Source organism: Camelus bactrianus, chromosome 14, assembly GCF_048773025.1.
Source record: "Camelus bactrianus isolate YW-2024 breed Bactrian camel chromosome 14, ASM4877302v1, whole genome shotgun sequence".
NCBI classification, from domain to species: domain Eukaryota; kingdom Metazoa; phylum Chordata; class Mammalia; order Artiodactyla; family Camelidae; genus Camelus; species Camelus bactrianus.
The window spans coordinates 37,961,148-37,987,463 of NC_133552.1; positions in this window are offsets into that span (position 1 = coordinate 37,961,148).

The following is a 26,316-nucleotide window of genomic DNA, read 5'->3' on the forward strand; positions in this document are numbered from 1 at the left end:
TATAATCCCAGTAGGCACAAATGACTAGGCTTATGCTTTAGGAAATAAAGATGTGATACAGGGGGGAAAATGGCAGAATAGGAAGACCCTGAGCTCATCTCTGCCCATGGGCACACCAAAATTACAACTATTTTTAAAGCAACTATACTCATGAAAATGACTTGAGGTTAGCATAAAATACTTTCCACAACTAAAAATATAATGAAGAAACCACAACAGGACAGGTAGGAGGGGCAGATGCAATATAATAAGACCCACACTCTTGGGTAGGTAACCCACAAACTACACTTTCAGGGGTTCTCTCCAAGGAGCTAGGGGATTGAGGCCCACATTGGGCTCCCAAGTCCAGGGTCCCTGCTCTGGGAAGATGAGGCCCAAGAACATCTATCTTTCAGGCCAGCACAACTTGCATGTGGGAGAGCAGGAGGGCTGTAGGAAATGGAGACTCCACTCTTACAAGGTGCATGCTTCAAGATCCATAACAGAGGAAGTGACATAAAAGAAGCCTGATTCAGATTCACGTTTTGATCTTGGAGAGCCTCCCAGAGAGACAGGAGGCTACTGGAATTCTCCCTGGGGACATAGACACTGGTGGTAGCCATTTTGGGGACCTCAGTTTACCATGAGGACACTGGTAAACACCATTTTGGAGTCCTCCCTCTAGTCTATTAGTGTTAGGGGCTTATTGACCAAGCTGTAGGCTAACATCAATTCCAGACACCCTCCAGGACACACAGACAGCTGCTCTGGGACATGGCCTTGCACAGCAGTGAACTGGCAGGAACCACATGGGGGAAAGCCTGGCTGCAAACAGGGTCAGGGCCCAGTCCCACCTACCAGCATGCCTGCAGTAGTGAGACTGCAACAACAGAAGGCCATAGGCAGCCCACATTTGGGGTACCCCTAGAGCATGTAGTTCTGATGACCAGAGGAGAGTATGCTGCTGGGTTTTATGAAAAGTCTCCTATATAAGGGCACATCTCCAAGATTAAGAAAAGCAACTGACCTATCTAATACACAGAAACAAAAACAGAGAATCAGAAAAAGTGAGACAGAGGAATGTGTTCCAAATGAAGGAATAAGAGAAAATCTCAGACAAAGAACGAATGTAAATGAAAATAAGTAATCTACCTGATAAAGAATTTAAGATAATGATCACAAAGATGATCAACAAACTCAGGAGAAGAATGGATAAACACATTGATAATTTTAACAGATTTAGAATATATAAAGATGAACCAGAACTGAATAATATAATAACTTAAATAAAAAATGACCTAGAGAGAGTCAACAGTAGATTAAATGATAGAGAGGAACAAATCCACATATTGGAATACAGAATAATACAAATCACCCAAGTGGATCAGAAAAAAGAAAAATGAATTTTAAAAAACAAAGATTGTTTAGGATATCCCTGGGAAATCAAGTGCACTAACATTCGCATTATTGGGGGGGGGTCTCAGAAGAAGAAGAGCGAGAAAGGGACAGATAAATTATTTGAAAAAATAATGGCTGAAAACTTCCTGAATCTGGGAAAGGAAACATATCCAGGTCAAGGGAGCACAGACAGTCACAAACAAGATCAACATAAAGAGGTCCACATCAAAACATACTATAATTTAAATGGCAAAAAATTATAGATAAAGAGACAATCTCAGAAGTAACAAAAGAAAAGCAACTAGTTACTTAACAGGGAACGCCTATTAGACTAATATCTGACTAGTCAATGAAACTTTGCTGACCAGAAGGGAGTGGCACAATATATCAAAGTGATGAAAGGAAAAAGGCTACAACAAAGCATACTCTATTCACCAAGACAATAATTCAGATTTGAAGGAGAGATTTAAAGTTATACAGAGAAGCCAAAGCTGAGTTCAGCATCAGTAAACAGATTTAACAAGAAATGTTAAAGAACTCTAAGTGAAAAGAATACAACTAGAAAAAAAATATAAAACAAAAATCTCATTAGTAAAGGCAAACATACAGTAAAGGAAATGTCAGCCATTTATAAAGCTATCATGAGGCCTAACAGACAAAAGTAGTAAAATCATCTATATGCACAATAAATAGTAAAGAGATACACACAAAAAATATGTAACATATAATGCCAAAAACTGTAAACAGGCATGGAGAGTAAAACTCATGGTTGTTAGAATGCATTAAAACTTAAGAATCACTTAAGATTATATATATGTATATATGTTGCTATATATGACCCATGGTAACCAAAAACCAAAAGTTTATAACCGATACACACAAAAAAGAGAAAGGAATCCAAACATAGCAATATAGATATCAACTCACAAAGCAAGAGAGCAAAGAAGAATGGGAAAAAAATGACTATGAAAACAATGGCAATAAGTACAAATCAATGCTACTTTAACTGTAAATAAGCTAAATGCTCCCATAAAAAACACAGAGTGGCTGAATAGCTAAAAAAATCAAGATCCATCATAAGCAGCTAATATGAGACCCAATTCAGACCTAAAGACACACACAGATGGAAAGTGAGTGCATGGAAAAAGGGATTCCATTAAAATGGAAACAAAAAGAAAGTTGGGGTAGCAATAATTATGTCAGACAAAATGAACTATAAAAGAAATATTGTAACAAAAGCCAAAGAAGGATATTGTATAATGATAAAAGAGATAAATTCAAGAAGAATATAAAATAATTGAAAAGATATATACACCTGACACAGAGACAAATAAATGCAGAAAGCAAAAATTAACAAGCATAAAGGGAGAAAATGACAGTAACACAATAATAGTATGGGATTTTAACAACTCTCTGATATCAATGGACAGATCATCTGGGTAGAAAATTAATAAGGAAAGACAAACCTCAAATGACACATTAGACTACATGTATTTATTACATATAAATAGAACATCTATCCAAAAGCTGCAGAACATACATTATTTTCAAATGCACATGAAATATTTTCCAGGGTAGATCACATGTTAGGTCACAAAACAAGTCTTAATAAATTTAAAAATATTGAAATCATATCAAGTATCTTTTCCAACCGCAACATTATGAGATTAGAAATTAACTACAAGAAAACAACTACAAAACCCACAAACACATGGGAGCTAAACAACATGCTACAAAACAACCAATAGTTTACTGATGAAAGTAGAAAGGAAATATTTCAAAACCCTAAAAACAAGTAAAAATGTAACCACAATGATCCAAAATCTATGGAACACAGCAAAAGCAGTTCTAAGAGGAAAGTTTATGGCAATACAACTCTCCATCAGGAAATGAGAAAAATTGCATGTAAGCAATCTAATCTTAACCTCAAGGAACTAGTAAAAGAAGAACAAACAAAACCCAAAGTTAGCAGAGGAAAGAAATGATTAAGATGAGTTTAGAAACTGAGACCAAGAAATAGTAGAAAAGATCAATAAAACTAAGAGCTGGTTATATAAAAAGGTAAACAAAATTCACAAACCTTTAGCTAGACTCTTCAGGAGAAAAGATCGAGGGACCAAATCAATAAAATAGAAAATGAAAAACGAGAAGTTACAATCAACACCACAGAAATACAAAGGATCATAGAGATTACTAAAAACAATCTTATGACAATAAAATGGACAACCTAAAGAAAATGAACAAATTCCAAGAAACATACAATCTCCCAAGACTGAACCAGAAGGAACTGAAAATATGAACAGAAATTACCAATAATGAAATTGAATTAGTATTAAAAAAAAACCCTCAAAAAACAAAAGTCCAGGACTAGATGACTTCACAGGTTAACTTTACCAAACATTTTAAGAAGGCTTAACACCAATACTTCTCAAGCTATTCCAAATAATTGCAGAGGAAGGAATGCTTCCAAACTCATTCTACAAGTCCAGTATCACCCTTATAACAAAAACCAGACAAAGATACCACAAAAAATAAAACCAAAGGCCAATATCACTGATAAGCAAATGCCAATCCATCAATTTGATACACCACACTAATTAATTGAATAATAAAAATCATGTGATCATCTCAATTGATACAGAAAAATCTTGACAAAAATTCAACATCAGTTGAATTTGATGTTGCACTGTTTGCAAATATTTTCTCCTATTCTGTAATTTGTCTTTTTGGCTTGTTAATGATTTCCCTTGCTGTGCAAAAGCTTTTAACTTTGATTAAGTCACATTTGTTTACTTTTGCTTTCATTTATTTTACCTTGGGAGACTGATCTAAGAAAATATTGTTATAATTTATGTCAAAGAATGTTTTGCCTATGTTCTCTTCTAATTTTTTTGGTGTGATGTCTTACATTTAGTTCTTTAAACCATTTTGAGTTTATTTTTGTATATGGTGTGACGGAATGTTCTAATTTCATTGATTTATATGTAGCTGTCTAGTTTTCCCAACACCAGTTTTTGAAGATACTGTCTTTTCTCTACTGTATATTCTTGCCTCCTTAGTTGTAGATTAATGGATCACAGGTGTTTGGGTTTATTTCTGGACTCTCCATTCTGTTCCATTGATCTGTATGTCTGTTTTTGTGCCAATAAGAGGCTATTTTGATTATTCCAGCTTTGGTCAATATGCTAACATGGTGTTAGCAATATTTTTATGGATATGTCTCCTCAAGGCAAGAGAAACAAAGCAAAAATAAACAAATGGTACTAAATCAAACTAAAAACCTCTGGCACAGCAAAAGAAAGTATCAACTAAATGGTAAGCAGACAACTGAATGGGAGAAGATATTTGAAAACAGTACATACAATAGGAAGTTAATATCCAAATTATACAAAGAACTCATACAACTCAACATAAAAACAAATTACTTGATTAAAAAAATGGACATAGGACCACAACAGATATTTTTCCAATGAAGACCATGCAGATGGCCAACAGATACATGAATAAATGATCAACATAACTAGTTATCAGGGAAAAGTAAAGCAAACTCACCATGAAATCCTACCACCTTACACCTGTCAGAATGCTGATTATCAAAAAGAGAAGACACAGGGAAATGTATTCAATATCTTTAGTAACCTATAATGAAAAAGAATATGAAAAATAATATATGTATGTTCATGTATGACTGAAACATTATGCTGTACACCAGAAATTGACATAACATTGTAAACTGACTATGCTTCAATTAAAAAAAACCTCACAAATAGTAAGTGTTGGCTGGAATGTGAAGAAAGGAAACTACTGGGCACTGTTTTTAGGATTGTAAATTGGAGCAGCCACTAAGAAAAACATTATGCAGTTTCCTCAAAAAAATAAAAATAGGATTGCTGTATGATTCAGCACCTTGACTTCTAGGTATTTTCTCCAAGAAAACCAAAAACACTACTTTGAAATGGTTAATATTTTAATAATTTTGTGGACACATGGTTTCTAGATTTATGGTGGTGATCACTTCATGAAGTATGCAAATATCAAATCATTATATAATACAACTAAAACTAACATATTATTCTGTAACAATTATATTTCAACCTTTTTTTAATTTTAAAAATATATGAGAGAGGAAAAGAGAGATTTTAGGAAACAGAGAACTTTTGTATTGTGGTATTGCCATGATCATATTAAAGGTAATTCTATGTGGCTTAAAGCAATTGACAATGTATTTTTATTTGTATAAGTAACCATAAGCGAAAGTTAAAAAACTGAGAGACTCTACTTTAAAATATTCATGACGTAGGTTCTATGATGAATCTCACACAGAGACTACTTTGTTAATTTTTAAAGTTAAAATGTGTGAAATTGAAATTAAGATGTTAATATGTTCAAAACTATTTTAGGTAATTAGGACAAAGCTTTTATGTTGTTATGTTGACCCTGAAAACTTTATATTAAAAAAAGAGCCACATTCAAACTTCATCTAAGTAAGAGGGGCACAAACATCTTTAGCAAGAATGAAGTCACAAATATTAAAAATAAAGTTAAAAGTAACATTTTACATGAGAGAGATAACACTTAAAACACTTAAAACATTTAAATATAAACCTGATATTTTATATAGTGATTCATTTAATATTGTCAAATAGAAACAGTTTTTTTTCTTTTGTTAATTCATTTGCTAATTCTTATTTTTTTGATGCATAGTCCTCCATAATGATATACTGTCCCAGACACATAGGTTAAATTATATATAATTAAAAAAAATTTTTATTCAGCCTCTCCTTTGAATCCAAGGGGAGTTTTTGTTTATGTATAGCTTTAGTCTGCTGACCTGTCACTAACATTCATTATTTTTTGAAAAAGGGCAGAACTATCAATGGTTTTATTTGCTTCAAAAGAGATAAATATTATAATATGTTTTATTTTATTCCTAAAAAAATTAAAAATTAAAAATCTTAAATTTAAAACTTAGGTTATGAAATATTCTCTGGAAATAGGTTAAACTGGTGAGATTTACCTTTTTGTGGTATGTTCCTACTTTTGTCTGAGAAGAATAAATGGCAACATATATGTTCTTGTAGTATTGGATGTCTTTTAAAATTCAAGCACTTCTCATTGTCTGGTAAGTGATTTATCATACTAAGCATGATTTTAATTGCCATGATGTTGCTTCCAACTCATATTGTTATTTTATAATTTTGTATTGAATTCATCTGTCAAAGTGAGTAAAGTAATAAAGATGTTGCAGATGTAGAATTAGGAAAATTAGGAAACTCTTATGTTTCTTGTCATTTTCTGTAACCCTTCTTCCTACAATATTTCTCTCCTTTTGCTTTACCACTGCCCATTTTTAATAGGATAATATCAATAGGCTCTTTTGAGTGTGCCTGCAACCAAAACATCCTCTACAGGTGACATCTTGAGCATCCTGTTTCTTCTGTGTATCACATCCATGTGAATCCCTGGAGGCTCAGTTAAAGCTTATTCTTACAGGAGCAGGATAAGAATATAATCTGAAAGTCAAAGTGCATCAGCTTCAACTGATTATAAAGTAAAGGATTGCAACTTTCCTTACTTGCACAATAACTTAGTAACCTAACGTCAATGATTACATGTCTAAAGAACATTCACATGTAGCAAGCTACTTGACAGCAGAAAGAAACAACACATAAATATTTCAGTACCTTGGAATCAATCCAACTTATAACATTAAGTTGTGCCTGTTTAAAATCTTTCCCAAAGTGTATCATTTCCAATTCTTCACCCAAGTCTGGCTGTGTCTGCAATGGTTTAATGAAGTGAAGAGCTACCCATTGAATTTCACCTATGTCAAGGGAATCTATGCATTTCAATTACCAGAGAATGTTTCTTTCCCTGATAACTACATTTTATTCCTGGAAAAAGAACGTTTGCTACTGCCTCTGTGTCTGTTTGCTAAGAAACAGAGCCAAGTATTATGAGTAGACAGGCCACAGTGATTTTTAAGTAAGGAAAGGGCTATATAGCTTTATATTGCAGAATCAAACATTTTAAAAAATAGATTAGAAAAACACGAAATAACTGGAAAATAAGATGCCACATTAATATGAGGTGGGAAGCCCCATAAAGAAGACCAGCAGGTCCTCCAGGCAGGGCCACTACTCTCCTGCCAGCACCATCGGGTTCCTTGGCCCAGAGGCTCTATCTCACTTTTTGCCTCTGAAATTGCTTACTTCTAAGAAAGTGGAACTTACCCCTAAAATTCTATTTGTTCCCTTAGCTCACTCCTGATTGGTTATTTCCTTCACTCCTTATTGGTCCTTTGTAGTACTTCATTTGCATGGAGCTCACTCCTGATTGACTATTTCTCTCCCTTTTGATTGGTCCATTTCTACAAACAAATTGGTACCACACTTTAAAAATGTATAAAAAGAAATTTGTGTCTACTATGTAATATGCATGATTAGACAAAAATTTATAATGGGTACTAGTTAATATTACAAAGTACATAAGTAAAGATAAAATAAAAATTTCTCAAGGGAATATTTAAGCATGGCATCACTTTTTTCCCCTGTATTAATACTTTCTGATTTATTTTTATTAAAATATAAAGTCTATTAATTATGATTCTTATGAAAATAATTAGGCAAACTGGTAAATCTTTTTTTAAAATACATAGTCCAAGTTCACAAATATCTGTCTGAATAGAGACAAATGATCTCATGTTATAATACTTTTCTACATTTTTCAAAAGTCATATTGACCGGGAAATGTAGTAAAATAAATATTCAGATGCTGGGAGCAGTTCAGTTTATAGCACTGCTGCTGAAATAGTTTGTCTTTAATTCAAATTAATTGTTAGATCATCAGTGTTTTTTTTGGGGGGGGTAATATACACTGAAAAAGTTTAGCTGAATACCAGTATATTCACTGAAGAATAAAGCATTTTTTTTTTGCATTTTCTGCATATCACTTGTAAAGCCATGTTTTTAAAAATATAGCTACTATTAGGAATAGAGAAAATTTGAATATGGTCACCTTGTATTTAAATAAATGAGTAGAAACTCAGATATCTGGTTCACTCTGATAGAAAAGCCACAAACTGGAAAGTTAGGACACAGAGAGTAAGGAATGTGGTCAAAGGAGCAAGTCATTTCACCTGTGATGCATTTGTGAATTCGTTAAAATAAAGTTGCCAGAATGAGTTAATAAATGTCAAACTTGAGACACTGTGTTGGGAACATGAGACATATTTTCTTTTAAGAGATTTTTAATATGGGAAGAACCTGCTAAGGAGGAATCCAAAGGGTATTAAAGGAAAAACAAGAAAGCTGTACACTATTAATAAGGAAATTTTTGAAATGTATTTTGTGATTTTTTTTGTGTACTGCTCAGGGCTACCATCCTCCAGAATGACGGACGTCCTGCACAACAGCTTCTGGCTTGCTGAGCAGACAGTAGAGAGAACCAAGGGCTCCACATGCCCTTGGGCAGTGAACACCCTGAATCACTGGTGTTGTTTAATTCATACATTCTAGTGCTAGAATGCTAACACTCAAATCCTGACTCTACTTTTTATTGGCTATTTAACTTTGGGCAACTTAGCTAACCTCTCTGAACATCATTTTCTTTGCATATAAATAGAGATAATGAGAATACCTTCCATAAGGGTTGTTGCAGGAAAAAAAAAAAAAGATAATAAGGTAAATGTGTAGCAGATAAGAGTGCTGAATTAATGTTAGTCATTATTTTGCTCTGTATATTAATGCCAAGCCTAGGACGATGTTTTCAGGGGGTTTATGAAATAAGATATAGTTACAATGTTATGCAATATATTCTGTAGTAGTAGGGAAAAATCACGTAACTGTTTCCCACTAATTGTGGGATATGAAAAGACAATAAAATTCTGCAGTGTAAAGTTAAAAAAAAATGGGGGCTTAACAAAAAGGGGGGCTTGAGCCCCTCTAAGTTTCACTACTTCAGGGAGGGTTACAGGAAATGTTCTACTCTCCTGATAGGGAATCAACATCTCTCCAGATTTTATCTCTCGGCAGGCATCTGGGCAATAAAATCTCACTTATACGCGTAGTATTATGAGGGTTGGGGAAATGTGACTCCATCAGCTAAATCAGCATGTACTGGGTGACAGTCATAAAGAAAGTAGATTGTAATATCTCAGGGACTTAACTTCAGTAACGCTGGAGGTTGATGGATGGCATTATGGTCAGAACAGCAAGCCTCCTCTCGGTGACCAAAGCTAGAGAAAGAACTGAAAAGTATAATATTTTAACATAACATTATTTTTAAATTAATTTGAACTAAGAGAAAAAGCTGCTATTAAATACGTGTGGCTTTGGTGGTTGAGCTTGAGAAAACCATCAAGAAGTTAAAAAAGTCTTGCAGTGTCCAAGAGTTTTACTTAATGAGTTTTGTGATGTGTGGGTGGAAAATAGGTTATGCTTCAGATGGAACAAAGCTAAGTTTCTAGGATGTGTTATAATCATGTTGACACTGTTGACAAGGAAAAGTTACAATGATCTGTAAGGTAAATGTAAAATTATCAGGACTTTTGTGATTTCAAAAAGAGAAATATTAAAAATTTTAAATTTTTTAATAGTAAGCATGGAACTTGATTACCGTGTTCTAATACAACTTAAGGATAAAATTTGCTTGCATGATAACAGTTATTCAATTGTTCATATAATATATTTATTTAAAGATTGAGAAAAGGGCATATGCCTCAATTATGACTTCCACCCCAAAGAATCAATTTACATGGGTAAACCAAAATAATGAAAAATAAAAAAATAGTATATTGTATGTTTTCTGGAATTCAGGGAATCAAAACCTAATTGAAAACTCTAAAACTCATACTTTCCTCTAAAGAAAACATTGGCTTTTTAAGTATTATTTCTACTATGAGTTATACACTATTTTTCCTACAAGTATAATGAAATTAAAAGGAAAAAGTGATTAATTATTCAAATATTTATTCATACACATTTTAGCAATGGTTCTAAGACTTAGTAACAATTTTGTCTTCAGTCCAAAGAAAAATTATTTGAGTATAACAAGGCACTTTTTTCTCTTTTTTGTAACTCATTATGGTCTACGACTACAGTTATAAAAAATTTTAAGTTCATAAAATTGGTAAGAACATTACAAAATTAGCATTATATAATTATATAAATGCATTTAGTATTTCTATTTTCTGATCCCTATGTACCCTTTGAGAGTATACCTCAAATTTCTCTCCACCTGATCCTTCCTATTGAACCGTCACACATTTAACAATATTTATTGAGCATCAAGTAGCTGTCAATCACTATTTCAGAATAAGTATAAAACATCTGGTCTTCAGCTTGGAATCATGAACATATTAAATAAAAGTTGTTAATCTTAGTACACTAAATATATAAATAAAATTTGCTAATGTGAAATCTTTGGTAAAAAGACATGAGAAGATGACATAAAACTTGAATTGTAAAACAAAGGATTGCTATAGATTATACATTATTTAGTCATATTTGAAAATGGTATAGGTTATTAGAAGAAAATATTTAAAGAATTTCTAGGATTCTTTAAAAAAACAATTTTTCTATGTCTTGTGGCATAGGCAAGTAATTTAGAAAAACAGACTTTTATTGCTATAAACACGGCTCTGGGCTAATTCTGTCCTAAATAAATCATGGCAAAGTACAATTACAAGAACTTTCACAGATTAAAAACCACATTAATACTGAATAAAACAGCACCTGCCATACATAAAGATTTGTTTCAAAGCATTTAAAATTGCATTTTACTTTACTATTTAATCTTCTGCTGTGTTGGTTAGCTTTGATAAAGTGAAAACTGGTCCTTCTGATAGCTAGACTGTCAGGGGGAATTGAGATATGTAACAGAAACCACAACTTCTCAAAATGGGCTGCATTATAATTCACAACACTGATGAACTGTTTCATATCAAACCATGATGTTCATCACAGACTAAGCTTAAATTCATTCTACTTTTTTTTTTCAGCTAACATATATCCAAAGAAAATGTTACAGTAACACCTTATGGACTCATATGCTTTAAAGACCAGATCATTGACTGTTCTCAAAACCCTTTAGTACATACATTCTTACAACCTCTGATAAGGACACTTCATAATCAAGTTCTGTACTTCAGACTTTATTAATACTCCTTCCCTACTTTTGCTTTTTCAGATGCCCCAGCGTGCCCCATATTGTGAGATCGTTTTTGCTGTAGCATGTACTAAACCTTCCTCTTGACTTTGTATGTTCCTGTTGGTCTCTGACTGATGGATATATACAGCTTTTTTAACCGCAGATATTTTGGTTATTAGACTACATGTGATAAAAATGAAATTTGTTATCCTAGAAAAATACAGCAAGGAATATTGTAGGTCCCACCTTATGTAGTCCAAAAATAGAAGTTTGATTTGGATTAAAGTTAGGTCTAGAAGACAACAGCAAAAATTTTGTAGGTCTTCTTTCTAGTGCTTGAGCATTAATATGTTTCACCATTGATCCGCTGCTTTTGGTGTCTGGGAACTTTTCCTTTCAAACTGTGCTCCTTAGCTTTTGTATCTTTCATATTAAAGATCTACACAGGCAGCACACAATCTTTGGAAGAGTTTCTCTACATTTTTAAATGAACTGTTTGTTTTGAAAATCTTTGAATTTTACAGAAAAGTTGAAAGATGCACAGATTTCCTGTATAGCCCCACAACTATAGTCCCCCAGTGTTATATAATCATGAACATCTTCCAAAACTAAGACATTATCATTAACACATTATTATCAACTAAACAATATATCAAGATTTCACCAGATTTCTACTAATCCTTTTATTGTTTCATAATCCAATCCAGGATACCATCTTGCATTTAGTTATGTTTCCACAGCCTCCTCCATAACAATTATTCAGTCCTTACATCTTACAAAGATACGTGACCTTGACCGTTTTGAAGAATACTAACCAGGTATTTTGTAAAATGTTTATCAATTGGGTATATATACTGTTAGGTTAAGATATTATACTTTTCATTTATCTCTCTGGTCACAGAGAGAGAGCTTGCTGTACTGACCATAATGCCATCCATTAATCTCCAATGTTGCTGAATTAAAGTCTTCGAGATATGATAATCTACCTTCTTAATGCTCCTCACCCAGTGCATGCTGATTTAGTTCATGAAGTTTTATTTCTGCCAGAAAAGCAAATGGGTTCTGGTATCATTTTTTTTCTTACTATATGGAATATGTCATCCTCATTAAAGATAATACTCCAAATATCAGATGTTACATTAATATGAGCCAATACCAATTTTCTATTTTCTGCTGTAACAAACTACAACAAAATTTATAACTTAAAACAACACAAATTTATTACCTTCCTGTTCTGTAGGTCAATGTACAAAATGGGTCCCACTGGGTGAAAATCAACATGTCAACTAGGCTAAGTTTCTTTCCAGAGGTCTGAGAAGAGAATCCACTTTCTTACCTTTTCCACCTTCTAGAGATCACTTACATTTTTCAGCTCAGGGTCTTCTTCCACATTTACAAATCCAGCAACATATTGTCTCTCTGACATTGCTTCCTTTTTTTTTCAGCTTTTTTTTTTAACCCAAGCTGTGAAAATTCTCTATTTTTAAGGATCCATGTGGTTAGGTCAGGACACTTGAGTAATCTAGGAAACCTCCATTATGGTATGGGAAAAACCCATACCAAGGTTGTTAAACTCAGTGACATCAGCAAAGTTTTGTTTGCCACGTAATTGTAATATAGTCATAGATTTTCTAAATTGGCAAGGAAAAGCTTGGAGGAACATTATTTTCTCTACCACACCAGGTTATTAGTTATACTTATAACAAAAGTCATACCTGAATCATCATCTTATATAATTCTCTAGAAATATATAAATTTTTTACTACCCAATCTGGAGAACAGAATTAGAATGACATTGTTTTTATACCTGTGACTTTCAAGCTTTTGATGCTTAAAATAATCTTTTATATATACTCAAAAATGATGATGCCAATGATGATAATAATAATAATGATGATTTGGCTGGGACTCCATTGACTTCTGGTTGTTTTTTTCACACCATAATATCACTTATGGGCTAAGGAGCTAGTGCTGGAATATCTATTTCTGTTATATTTTTCAGGAAATTGAGAAATAATCATAGATTAAGGTCGAGGGATCAAATTCCCACAAATTCCCACTCTAGTTGGCACCTTACAATAAAATTTCAGCTCCCCAGTAATTACTAGTTTTGCAAAAGTTATCTTATCGGATGTTGTTTGCTTCAGTTCCAGGAAATCCTTACTTCCAGGTCACCAGATGATGTGCTGGTCCAGTCAAGGTCTTTTAGATGTGGCATGTGAATCCAAGAGTCTGTTCCTTGACGTCTGATAGCATGAGGGTTGGTTAGCAGTACCTGATAGGGGTCTCTCCAGTGAGGTTGAAGAGTTCTTCTGAAGGTGTCTATTCCAATAGACAAAATCTCCAGCATGCAAAATGTGATGCTTAAGGGCTTCTTATTTTAAGAGTCACTATTGCTCCAATAAAACATGAATAGAAGCAGTTAGTCCTTTGCAATACTGGAATATCTCTTTTCTCATTAGTTGTGGGTCAAAAGAGGCAGAAGCCAAGTACATTGGGTATTCTGTGACTATCTCAAAGGGTGAGAATTTATGAGTTCCAAAAGGGATGGATCTGAGCTCTAGAAGGACCAATGGCAATTCTTTTGGCCAAGGCATTTGGAGGGCCTCTACAAATTTTGCCAATTTAATGTTAATATTACAATTAGTGTGTTCAACTAAACCAGAGGGTTGATGGTGATTAAAATAGTGAAAATAAAGCTGGCCAACCAGCACAGATTTGTTGAAGCATCTGACCAGTAAAACGGACTCCTCAATCCCTATGAAGTTCAAGAGGAGTTCACCAGGTAGGGATACTCTTTTCCAAAAGGACTTTAACCACAGAAGAGGCAGTAGCCTGTCTGCAAGGAAAGGTTTCAGTCCAGCATGAAAATACATACCCCATGACTAAAACATATTTCTAACCCTTGGAAGGAGGAAGTCATAGGAAATACATTTGCTAGATCTCAAATTATCCACTAGGCAGTTTAAAATGTCAGGAAGCAGTACAAACAACAGGCTTTCCTGGGTTCAGACATGTGAAGCAAGTTGCGTAGGCTTTTGTGTGTGTGTGTGGCCTGGTTAATGTTTATCCACTAATATTGATTTAAGAATACTATCATTTTGTCAGTAGACTAATGGTCACTATCATTTTGTTAGTAGACATGTACAATGGTGAGGAGTGAGGATTTTAGAGTCTCTGGTAAAACTGGGTTATTATTTGGTCCAAATTAGAGCTTTTTCTTTTTATCAAAAGAAGAATTGTTGACTTTTTGAACTTGTTTTTTCTGAGGCGAATTGTTGGGCTTTTCCAGCCAGTTTTTCTAAATTATCATTTGGGGAAATGTCCTTTTGGATCATGATAAAAGTTTGGCTAGTGTTGGTCCTTTCAAGGGCAGCATTTCTTGTGGAAATATAAGCAGAGTGATCTCCCTTAGATTCCAGAGGGTCAGCTTTAAAATGCCCCAGAATCTTAATAATAGTTAAAGCGGCAAAGTATTGCATCCAGCAATTCCTGACCATAGGGACTATTTTTAAAATTTTATTTTCCCTGGAAATATGAAAGACACATTGCTTTCACAATAATCCAAAATTATAAGCTCTTCTGAGTACCAGAATAGATCCTCTAGGGAACTTCAGACTTCAGAATTTGAGTGAAATAAGAAGGACTCAGTAAAATCCTGAGGCATTAATCTCTAAGCAAAATGCTTTTTTCTTCCCAAGTGAAGGCAAAAAGGTGTTGGCTAGCTTCATCAACTGCATAAACTACATAAACCAATTGCAGTAAAGAATTTACTTCTGATGGGGATGGATGTTAGTAACATACCAAAACAACAATAGGGTGTCAAGGGATAACAATGTTGTTTTTTGCTCCGATACCCAGGATAAAACTCCACCGTCAGCCCTTAGTTTTCCTCACCAATAAAATAAGACATTACAGAGACTAGCCCAAGGGATAATGAGGCCTTGAGCCTTATCATCTTTTATTAGGAGATTTATGCCTTGAAGTGCTTCTTTACCTATAGGGTATTGATTAATTATGGGCAGAGGTTCTGAGGCATTTATTTGAATCTTTGTGGGAGGTGCTGTGTGAATTTTGCCAATGCCATTGGAAATTTTGCCCATAAGGAAGGTGGTAGCTGATAAGTAGGGACAAATAATCAGTGTTTTCAGAATCAAATTTCGTATCTTCAGAGAAAAAACTAATAAAAGATGTGAAAGGATCTTTAATTCACCTGGTTGGTTACTTTGATGACTACTGTTACATTCTAGAATTATTTCCCCCTTTTGGAAGAAAGCAATCCCAGCACGATATTTCTCTAAAGAGTCTTGGCTTAACAAATGGATAGGGGTGGATGAACTAAGGAGAATTGGGTTAGATTCTCTTAAAGGGCCTAAACAAAAGGGAGACATGAAACTCTTGAGTCTCATTAGAGAACCCCATTATTTGAAACCCTTTAGTACACCTAGGTATGCAGGAGCTGCTTTATAGTAGTGGAGCTGAGCACCAAGAGTGTGGCTCTGGTGTCATTTAGGAGTGGAAAAATTCATCCTCAATCTGGAGAAATGTTTCTCAACGCTGATTAAATGGGAGGACTTGGAAGAGCATGTCATGTGTAATTCCTCAGAGCCCCATCATTGAGAATTGGGAGGACATTGGAAAGGTTGATTAGAAGGCTGAAGGCACCTGAAGTGCTTAAATTTAAAACAACCTCTTTTTCAATGTTCTTGCTCTTTGAAGTAATAGCAGAAACTTGAAAGATTTTGGTTTCATTTAAAGGACTTCATTTGTTGGAGTTGAAGATTAAGAAATGTTGACAATCTTCCTCTTAGGTGACTTATATCTAGAGTGTGAAAGAACTGATTTGCCAGATTAATTAAATTTGGAGTGGAAACAATTTTTCATTCCGTCCTGGCCCTTTTTTACTAAAATGGAAAGGCCCTGGCTCAGCCAACTGATAAATAGAGTTAAAAATTGCCCAGGTGGAATCTGAAAAAGGCCAGAACTTTCTATAAAAATCATTTAAGTCAGTTATAATTGTCATGAACATGTTCATCAGATTTATTTGTGCAGGCGTGGATTTTGATCCAATCAACAGGCTTTGGGGAAACCCCAAGAATTGCTCAACAAAGATGCCTAGTGACTGCCTGAACCTGATCAGAAAATAAGTTGGTGGGCTGGTCTCCTAGTTGTAATTCTACAGACCTTTCAGAATTTTCCCAAGTAGGAATTATCATGCAATGTTGGACCTGGCCTCCACTAACAAACATTTGAGCTAGCTGAGGTAAGTCAGAGACACCAGGCTGATAAGCTTGAATGACTATCTTAATATCCCTAGCAAATCTGTGAGGATCTTTGGTTGCTTTGAGGGGTTACCTTGGCCATGGTTTACAGTTCAGCTTTAGCTCAGGGAATATCGTAAATTATGAGTTCAGTGTCTGGACCCACAGAAGGCTTAATTTTAAAGAAAGAGTTTCTGAAAAATTCAGAGGAAAAGGGAGTGGGGAGTGTTTTGGAGAAAAGGGGAAGCTCCTTGAGAGAATTACTATGGGGAAAGTGAGGGTACAGAAGAGGTATAGGCAGTACTGAAGGGGAGGAGAAAGATGGCGCTGGAGGCTAGGTCTGTCCACAGGGAGACAAGGGAGGGAAACAAGATGGGGTTGGAGGCAGATCCTGAGACAAAGACATCAAGGAAGGAGGACCTGAGACTTCAGGAACTGTTTCATTTTTCTTTAATAATTTATTTGCCTCAGTTAATCTTAAAATCTTCTTTTGTAGAGAGTAAGTTTTATACTCCTGATAAAATTAGGAAGCCTCAAAATGACAATTGATAGAAGCATTCCATTTAGTTCTGAAAATTTTTGAGCTATTATAATCCAATGCAGTTTAAAAATTAATTTTTTAAATAATTAGGGATTTCAAAAGTTTTCCTTAATGGTCATTGATATTTTAAACTACCTTTAGTCAGATCTGTTCACTTAATTAGAAATGCTCACCAGGAAGGATCTCAGTTATTACACATACAATTTTCTCGAGTATTTTTGCAGGGACACCCTCAAAATATGTAGATAATTTATATACCATTTCTGAGATTTTCCTCTAGAGTAGAAAAATAATTTTCAAAATGCATAAACAGCTTACAGCTCGAACAGTTCAATTCAAACAGCTTGCAGCTCAAATACCAGCCAGTTTTAAGAAAACAGCTTGGTCCCAGAGAAGCCAAGCCAAAGGTTTTCCAGCCAGTTTCCAAAGAACATCCCCTATTCCAAATGAATGGGTCGAAGGCTGAAAAACTGGCATAGTTTCAGAGAAGCAGCTATTCCAAAAGAACAGGCTGAAGCCCTCTCAGTCAGCTTCACTTGAAACAATCTGATCTCAAAATCAGATCAGAGTGCCAAATCAGTACTCATATGCAGAACAAGACCTCAATCAGAGAGAACAAAACCTTAAAATAGTCCCCAAATAACACTTGGAGAACTTCAAATGCAACAAGTGCATGAGCTCAGGTCCCGGAGAAAGACAGACCTTCAAACTCCAAGGTCTGCAAGGAAAGAACTAAGCCTTTGGGGACACTTACCTGATACAGGCCACAGAAAATGTTACTTAAGACAAATAGATTGTCAGATATTCCTCCAACAAAGATGGGTTTATTTGGGATCAGTAGAGATTTACATTTTGGTATCTACAGCGATGGTGATCCACATGCAAGTCCCTCACACAGCAAAGGAAGGAGAACACTTCTACAGAAGGAAAAGAAAGTTGGGAGAGTTAGCAAACAAAGAGTCTGTGGTTTTCACTGGCTAAGTCCTTGACAGGAAAGAAGGGTCTTTCTTGTTCCTATTGAGTTCTGCTATCTTCACAGGGTGTGCTCCCCTCACCATTTTGGTCTCCTGAATCTATTTAATTGAGGTTTCCATGCATTCATTTTTTAACACAAAGCAAGCTTTGAAGTTCTTATGCTCCTTCATCAATTTATTTCATATACATATATTCTGTACAGAGGGAGCCTATAGAGAATACAAATTGGGGAGAGGAAAATCACATGTGACAAAAGAAATCAAATATCCCTATCTCTGCAGGTTTGCTAGCCATTCCTGTGTATTATATTCAGTTATTTATAACCTACGTTCCAACACTATATAGCATGGATTAGACTTATGATATAATGTGCTTATAGCAAAGCTTAGCCAACTGAAAAGAACTTTAGCTATCTGTCCAAACTGTCATATTAAATGTGGTCTGTGTGTGTGTTTATGCATGAAAATATATATATTTGTAAACTGCATACCTATAGCAATAAAATAAGCCAAAAAATTGCATCCTCTTTGATTAAAACCTTCAAATTGGGCTTGTAAAATTTACCACTTTTTTAAAAAACATAGAAATTAGAAAAGTCTTATAAATCATTTCTGAATGTGACCTTTTTTTCTTCCTTCTAGATATTTCATTTCATTCTGATTGTCATATTGAATTGTACCTCTGGTTAAAGTTCAATAAAAAATAATTAAATAATAAAGCAAATTACTTATCTTTCTTTTCATTTCAGAGAAGCTGCAGTGATAATTTCAGAATAGCTTAGAATAGGAAAGAGATAGGGTCGAGAAAGTTTCTGAATCTATACATCCTTTGACATACCATCATTAAATTTTCCACCCTGTCCAGAATAATATTGTGACACTCATCAGAGAAGTAAAACGTTTGTGAATTTAGCAGGTGTATTTAGTTGAAGTTTTATTTTATGAAATGGTTTTGCTCAGTCTCATGACTGTAAGCAGTAAGTCATTCCTGCAGGAGAAGCACATGAAAGCCTTAAATTTTATTCTTTACTTAAGGTACACTTTTGAGAGTTGAAATAGCCATTCTATTATTTTGAGTTGTTTAGAAGTATCAGAAGCAATAGTCTGATCCTGAAAACTGATATTTTTCATCTCTCAGATCTTTGGCAGCAGGTTTTTGTTTGCCAGCAACAACAGCTTACCCTGGCTCACTTTTGTGAGCAAGGAAATAAAAGGATTTTATTGGAAAGTTTTTGGAGTCACTAAAAACCTGAAGTGAACAAACATAAATTTAGGTAGAAACCCAAGACCTTAGCTGCAGGAACTCCTGGAGAGCTTCTATAAGGTCTCCGAAAGCAACTCAGTGCTAAACACCTGCTTTGTAGCTATCAGCTTTAGAATCAGATTCCTAGAAAAATAAATCTGATTGCTCAATATTGGAATTTTGCCTTAGTGTCCATCATCCTGAACCAAAAGAAAAAGTGAGGTACCTGAGTTAACCACTGAGGATGACATGAGCATGACAAGCCTCTCAATTTGAGGGTTTTCAAAACAAAAGAGACACCATGCATTAAGTATCAAATGCAAGCAGTTTCCTCCTCGCTGTCTCTATTGTAATATTATAAAAAACACTTTTCACAGCCAAGATTTTTCCACCTTCCAATTCCTGAAGCAACTTACTTAATCCTTTCTGAATTCTTTTCTTGACTGGACTGTCAATTTTGATCTATTCTGGCATTTTACAAGAAGAGATTTTCATTTAATGATAATAATTTAAAAGTTCTACTTTTTAAAATTTTCTATTTTATTGATTTCTTGTTTTATTATTATAGTCTTTGTTTTACTTCCTTTAAGTATATTTTATTATTTTGTTTAAATATTTCATACTACAAATTACTTCTTTTTTTTTAATGAGCTCATTTGATTCTAGCTAGAAATTTTTCTTGGAGAGTGTTACAGTATTTCATTGAAGTTTTGTAGTTCTCAGTTTTTTCCTGGATAGCTTGCAGTCTCAATTCTCATATCTTTTTTCCCATGGATTTTGGATTATTTTTAAGGTAGATTGAGTTAGAAAAAGGTTTGAAAGACTATCTTTTCACATTCCACTTTAGTTATAATGTTTGATGTGAGACAAAGTGGTCTAATGTAATTTTATTTTTTGCATGTGAAATTTATTGAGATTTTCTATAGAAAAACTATATAAATTCCACAGGGACTTAAGAATTTGCTTTTTTATGGCTGGGATACACCCACTTCTTAAATTCTGTATGTACATTTTACTGGTTATCAAGTCCAGATAATGTCTTATTTTTCATAAAATATTTATTGAACAAAAATTATGTAATCTCTCCATTGGTGCTGGATTTATTTTACCAACAATATGCAGGTTATAATATAGTGCTATTTCTTTTATATAATAATGGACTCATTCAGTTGATGGTGTATTCTATTAATGTAATGTCTACATTATAAATATTAGTTGAGTCAGGCTTGTTAATATTATTAAACACTTCCACGCCCCTGCTAATATTTAGTTTCATATTTATTTAGTGATAACATAGGAGTTCAAAGGGATTTGTTAAATCTACTACTACCATGAACATACATTTTCATTTTTTCTTGTATTTCTAACATTTTACTATCTGTATTTTGAAATTATACTCTAAGACAACTAATGGGTAGTGTACATTTTGAGTGAAATTTACCTATATCAATACAAAATGTGACTTTTTGCTTTATTAATTGCCTTAATTTTGAAGTTTACAACCTACCTCCTATGTGTAGGAGGGTCCATTTTTCTCCACACCCTCTCCAGCATTTATTATTTGTAGACTTTTAATGATGGCCACTCTGATCACTGTGAAGTGATACCTCATTGTAGTTTTGATTTGCATTTCTCTAATAATTAGCAATACTTGTTATCTTTACATGTGCATATTGCCCATATGTATAGCTTTTTTGGAGAAATGTCTATTTAGGTCTTCTGTCCATTTTTTGATCAGGTTGTCTGTTTGATTTGATATTAAGCTGTATGAATTGTTTGTATATTTTGGAAATAAATTCCTTGTATGTCATATTAATTTGCAAAAATTTTCTCCTGTTCCATAAGTTGTCTTTTTGTTTTGTTTATGATTTTCTTTGCTGTGCAAAAGCTTATAAGTTTAATTAGATAACATTTGTTTATTTTTGTTTTTATTTCCATTATTCTAGAAGATGGATCTAAAAATATTGCTGCAATTTTTGTCAAAATGTGTTCTACTTATGTTTTCCTCTAAGAGTTTTATGGTACCTCATATACATTTAGGTTTTTAATCTATTTTGTGGGTTTTTTTGGTGTATGTGATAGAGAATGTTCTAATTACATTCTTTTACATGCAGCTGTCCAGGTTTCCCCACATCACTCATAGAAGAGACTTTCTTTTCTCCATTGTATATTCTTACCTCCTTTGCCTTGAATTAATTGACCGTAAGACCCTGAGTTAGCTTCTGGCCTATTATGTTCCACTGATCTGTGTGTCTGTTTTTTGTGTCAGAACCGTACTGTTTTGATTACTGTAGCTTTGTAGTGGAGGTGCAGCAATTGCACTCTGGGTATATATTCCAAAAAACCCAAAAACACTAATGGGAAAAGATACATGGCTCCCAATGTCCATAACAGCATTACTTACAACTGCCAAGATATGGAAGCAAACTAAGTGTTCATCAATAGAACAATGGATAGAGCAGATTTTATATATATATCTGTGTGTATATATACAGATGATAAAAAATGAAATTTTATCATTTGTTTCAGCATAGGTGGACTTAGAGGTTATTATGCTAAATGAAATATGTCAGGAAACACAAATATTGTATGATATTTCATATATCTGTAATCTAAAAAATGCAACAAACTAGTGAATATAACATAAAGAAACAGACTCACAGATATTAGAGAACTAACTAGTGGTTACTAGTAATAAGAAGAAGATGGGGAGGGGCAATATAGGGATAGGGGGTTAAATAGTGAACCTATTAGGTACAATATAAGCTACAAGAATATATTGTACAAACAAGGAATATAGCCAATATTTTATAGTAACTATAAATGGAGTATAACCTTTAAAACTGTGAATCATTATATTGTACCTCTGTAGTGTATATAATATTGTACTTCAACTATAATTCTATTAAAAAAATTCTCACTATGTTTATCTATTCTTTTCTCAGGTTTATTTAGTATTCATGTTACTAAAGCTTTGAACTCTTTCTCTGGTAAATTATTTATCTCTGTTTCATTAGTTTTTATCAGAGATTTTCCCTTGTTCTTTTTTTTTAATCTGTGTGTGTGTATGTATGTATGTGTGTGTATGTATACACACAATTGAAATATAGTCAGTTTACAATGTGTGAATTTCTGGTGTACAGCATAATGCTTGTCATACATAAACACACACACACACACACACACACATATATATATTCATTTTCATATTCTTTCTCACCATAAGGTACTATGAGATATTGCATATAGTTCCCTGTGTTATTCAGTGTGAAATTGTTGTCTATCTATTTTATATATATATTAGTTATTATCTGCAAATCTCAAACTTCCAATTTTCCATTCCCACCCCCTTTCCCTCCACCCCTGGTAACTATAAATGTGTTTCCTATGTCTGTGAGTCTGTTTCTGTTTTGTAAATAAGTTCATTTATCTTTTTTTTTTTTTGATTCCACATATGAGTGATATCATATGGCATTTTTCTTTCTCTTTCTGACTTTCTTCACATAGAATGACAATCTCCAGGTCCATCCATGTTGCTGCTAATAGCACTATTTTATTATTTTTTATGGCTGAGCAGTATTCCATTGTATAAATGTACCATAACTTCTTTATCCAGTCCTCTGTCAATGGACATTTGGGTTGTTTCCATGTCTTGGCTATTGTAAATAGTGCTGCCATAAACATTGGGGTGCATGTGTCTTTTTGAATTAAGGCTCCCTCTGGATCTATCCACAGGAGTAGGATTGCTGGATCATATAGTAATTCAATTTTTAGTTTTTTGAGGAATCTCCATACTGTTTTCCATAATGGCTACACCAAACTCCATTCCTACCAGAAGTGTAGGAGTGTCCTGTTTTCTCCACACCCTCTCCAGCATTTATTGTTTGTAGACTTTTGAGTGATGGCCATCTGACTGGTATGTCATAATACCTCATTGTAGTTTTGATTTTCATTTCTCTTATAATTAGTGATGGTAAAAACTTTTAGGTATACCGATTGACCATCTGTATTTCTTCTTAGAAAAAAATGTTTATTTAGGTTATTTAGTCATTTTTAATTTGATTTTTTGTTTTTTTTGTTATTGAGTTGTATATATTCCTTACACATTTTAGATATTTAGTTCCTTATTGGATTTATGGCTCGCAAATATTTTCCCCCATTCCATGGGTTGCCTCTTCAATCTGTTGATTATTTCCTTTGCTGTACAGAAACTTTTTAGTTTAATGTTGTCTCACATGTTTATTTTTGCTTTTGTTGTTTGTGTTTTAGCTGTCCTATCCAAAAATTATTGGGAAAGTCAATTTCAAAGTATTTACCATGTATGTTTTCTTCTGAGAGTTTTATGATTTCAGGTCTCACATTCAAGTCTTAAATCCATTTTGAGTTAACTTTTGTGAGTGGCATAATATAAAGGTCCAATTTCATTCTTTTGCATGTAGATACCCAGTTTTTTCAACACTGTTAAGGATAAGACTGTCCTTTCCCATTGCATATTCTTGGTACATTTGTTGAAAATTAATTAATCAAATATATGTGAGTTTACTTCTGGTCTCTCTATTGTATTCCATTGATACGTGTGTTGATTTTTATGCTAATACTATACTATTTTGATTACTATGGTTTTATAATATAAATTGATATCAGGAAATTGATTTGTCCAGCTTTGTTCTTCTTGCTCAAGATTATTACCTATTAGGGATTTTTTGTGTTTCCATATGAATTTTAGGATTTTTTTCTATTTTTATGAAAAATGGCATTGAAATTTTGATAGCTATCACATTTTATCTGTAGATTGCTTTGGGTAGTGTGGATATTTTAACAATACTAATTCTTCCAACCTATGAGCATAGACTATTTTGCCATTTACTTATATCGTCTTTTATTCCTTAATCAGCATTTTATGGTTTTCAGTGTACAGATCTTTCATCTCCTTGGTTAAATTTATTACAAAATATTTTATTGTTTTTAATGCTATTATTATTATTGAGATTGTCTTCTTAATTTCTTTTTCAGGTAGTTCATTGTTAGTGTATAGAAATACATAAATATTTATTAGAATATTTAATTTTTATATTCTCTGTTGTTTGTATTTTTACAATAGTTAGTTGTTGTTGTTTTTTTACTATTGCATTTGTATTTCTATTTTTTCCCTCATATATTTGGTGATTCTTGGTTATCTAATTATATTTGTAGATGAGTTTTTATGTTTGTATCAGTATCTATATCCGATGCTCAGTATCTGTAGTCAGAAAGTATTTTCTCAGCTAAAATAGGACTATTTATAAACAGAGTGCTAAGTTCAAGCAACAATGCATTTAGATAATACTTATGACTCTATGAAGAAAAGAGTCAATATGGTGGTACTGAAGTACCATCCTTGGCTACCATTTGGGAACTTGGATTTCAGAGAGTTTCCACCATTATCTGCTAAGAGCACTTTACTGTGACTACACTGTATGAACAATGTGATTTTTGCTGAACATCTGTTTTCCTTTTGAATGTTTGGAATGTTTATGTGGTAGTCAAGTTGTGTCTAAATAATAGGCCTCCAATAAAAATCCTGGGCACTTAGTCTCTGATGAACTTCCTTGGTTGAGAGCATCTAACAAGTGTTATTATAACTCACTGTCAAAGGATATAAGAGCATCCTGTAGTGATTCCACTGGGAAAGGACTCTTGGAAGATTGTGCCTGGTTTCCTCAGGAATGTACATTGTGCTCCTTTTCCCTTTGCTGCTTGTGCTTTATATACAGTTACTATAATAAACGTAACTATGGGTACAGTTATATTACGAATCCTCCTAAGTGAATCATTGAACCTGGGGGTTGTTTGGTGACCCCTGACACAGAACCCTACTTCATTCTTTTTCTCATTCATCAATTCAGTCAACAAAAGATTAAGCATATTCTCCAAAGAAGATGCTGCATTAATATTAATTAAAAAATTAAGTTTAGTGGGAAGTTCATATATAAAAGTGTCATGATTACTGCACAGTGTGAAAAAATGAGAGTGCATGGGTCATGAATATACCAGGGTGCCTGGGAATGTTTTTGAGTAAATAATTATTGGACCAAATTTTGAGCATCTAGATGAAGGTAAATGGAGAGGAAGTATCATTCTAGATACATGCAAAGGGACAGAATCCTGAAACAGCATAATTTGTTTAGTGGGTAAGATATTCTCACAGGGAAAGCAGTGCTGTGTCATGAGAACTGCTGGTAAGTTAAGTAGCTAAATTTCACACTGAAAATTTTAGAGGGTCCTTGCTTTAGTTTTATATTGAAACTATAACAAATTACCAGAAAAAGTGGCTTAAAACAACATAAACGTGTTGTATACATTTCTGGAGGTTACAAGTCCCATACATGTCTCATCTGGTTCAAATCAAGTTACTGTTAGAGTATTGGCTGTGTTACTTTCTGGATGCTTTAGCAAAGACTATGTTTATTGGCTTTTTCGAACTTCCAGAGGTGACTCATATTCCTTGGCTTGTAACTTCCATTGTCTGTCTTCAAAAGCAATAATGGCACATCTCTCTGACCATTCTTTCAGACTCACCCTCTTCTCTGACTATAACCAGAAAATATTCTTCATATTTAGGGATCCATGTATTTAGATTGGACCCACCTGGATAAACAGGATAATTTCCTCATCTCTATTTCCATAAGTAAATCACATCTACAAAATTCCTTTTGCCATATAAAGTAATGTATTCAAAGATTCCAAGGATAAAGATATGGACAATCTTGGGGAACCATTATTCTACCCACC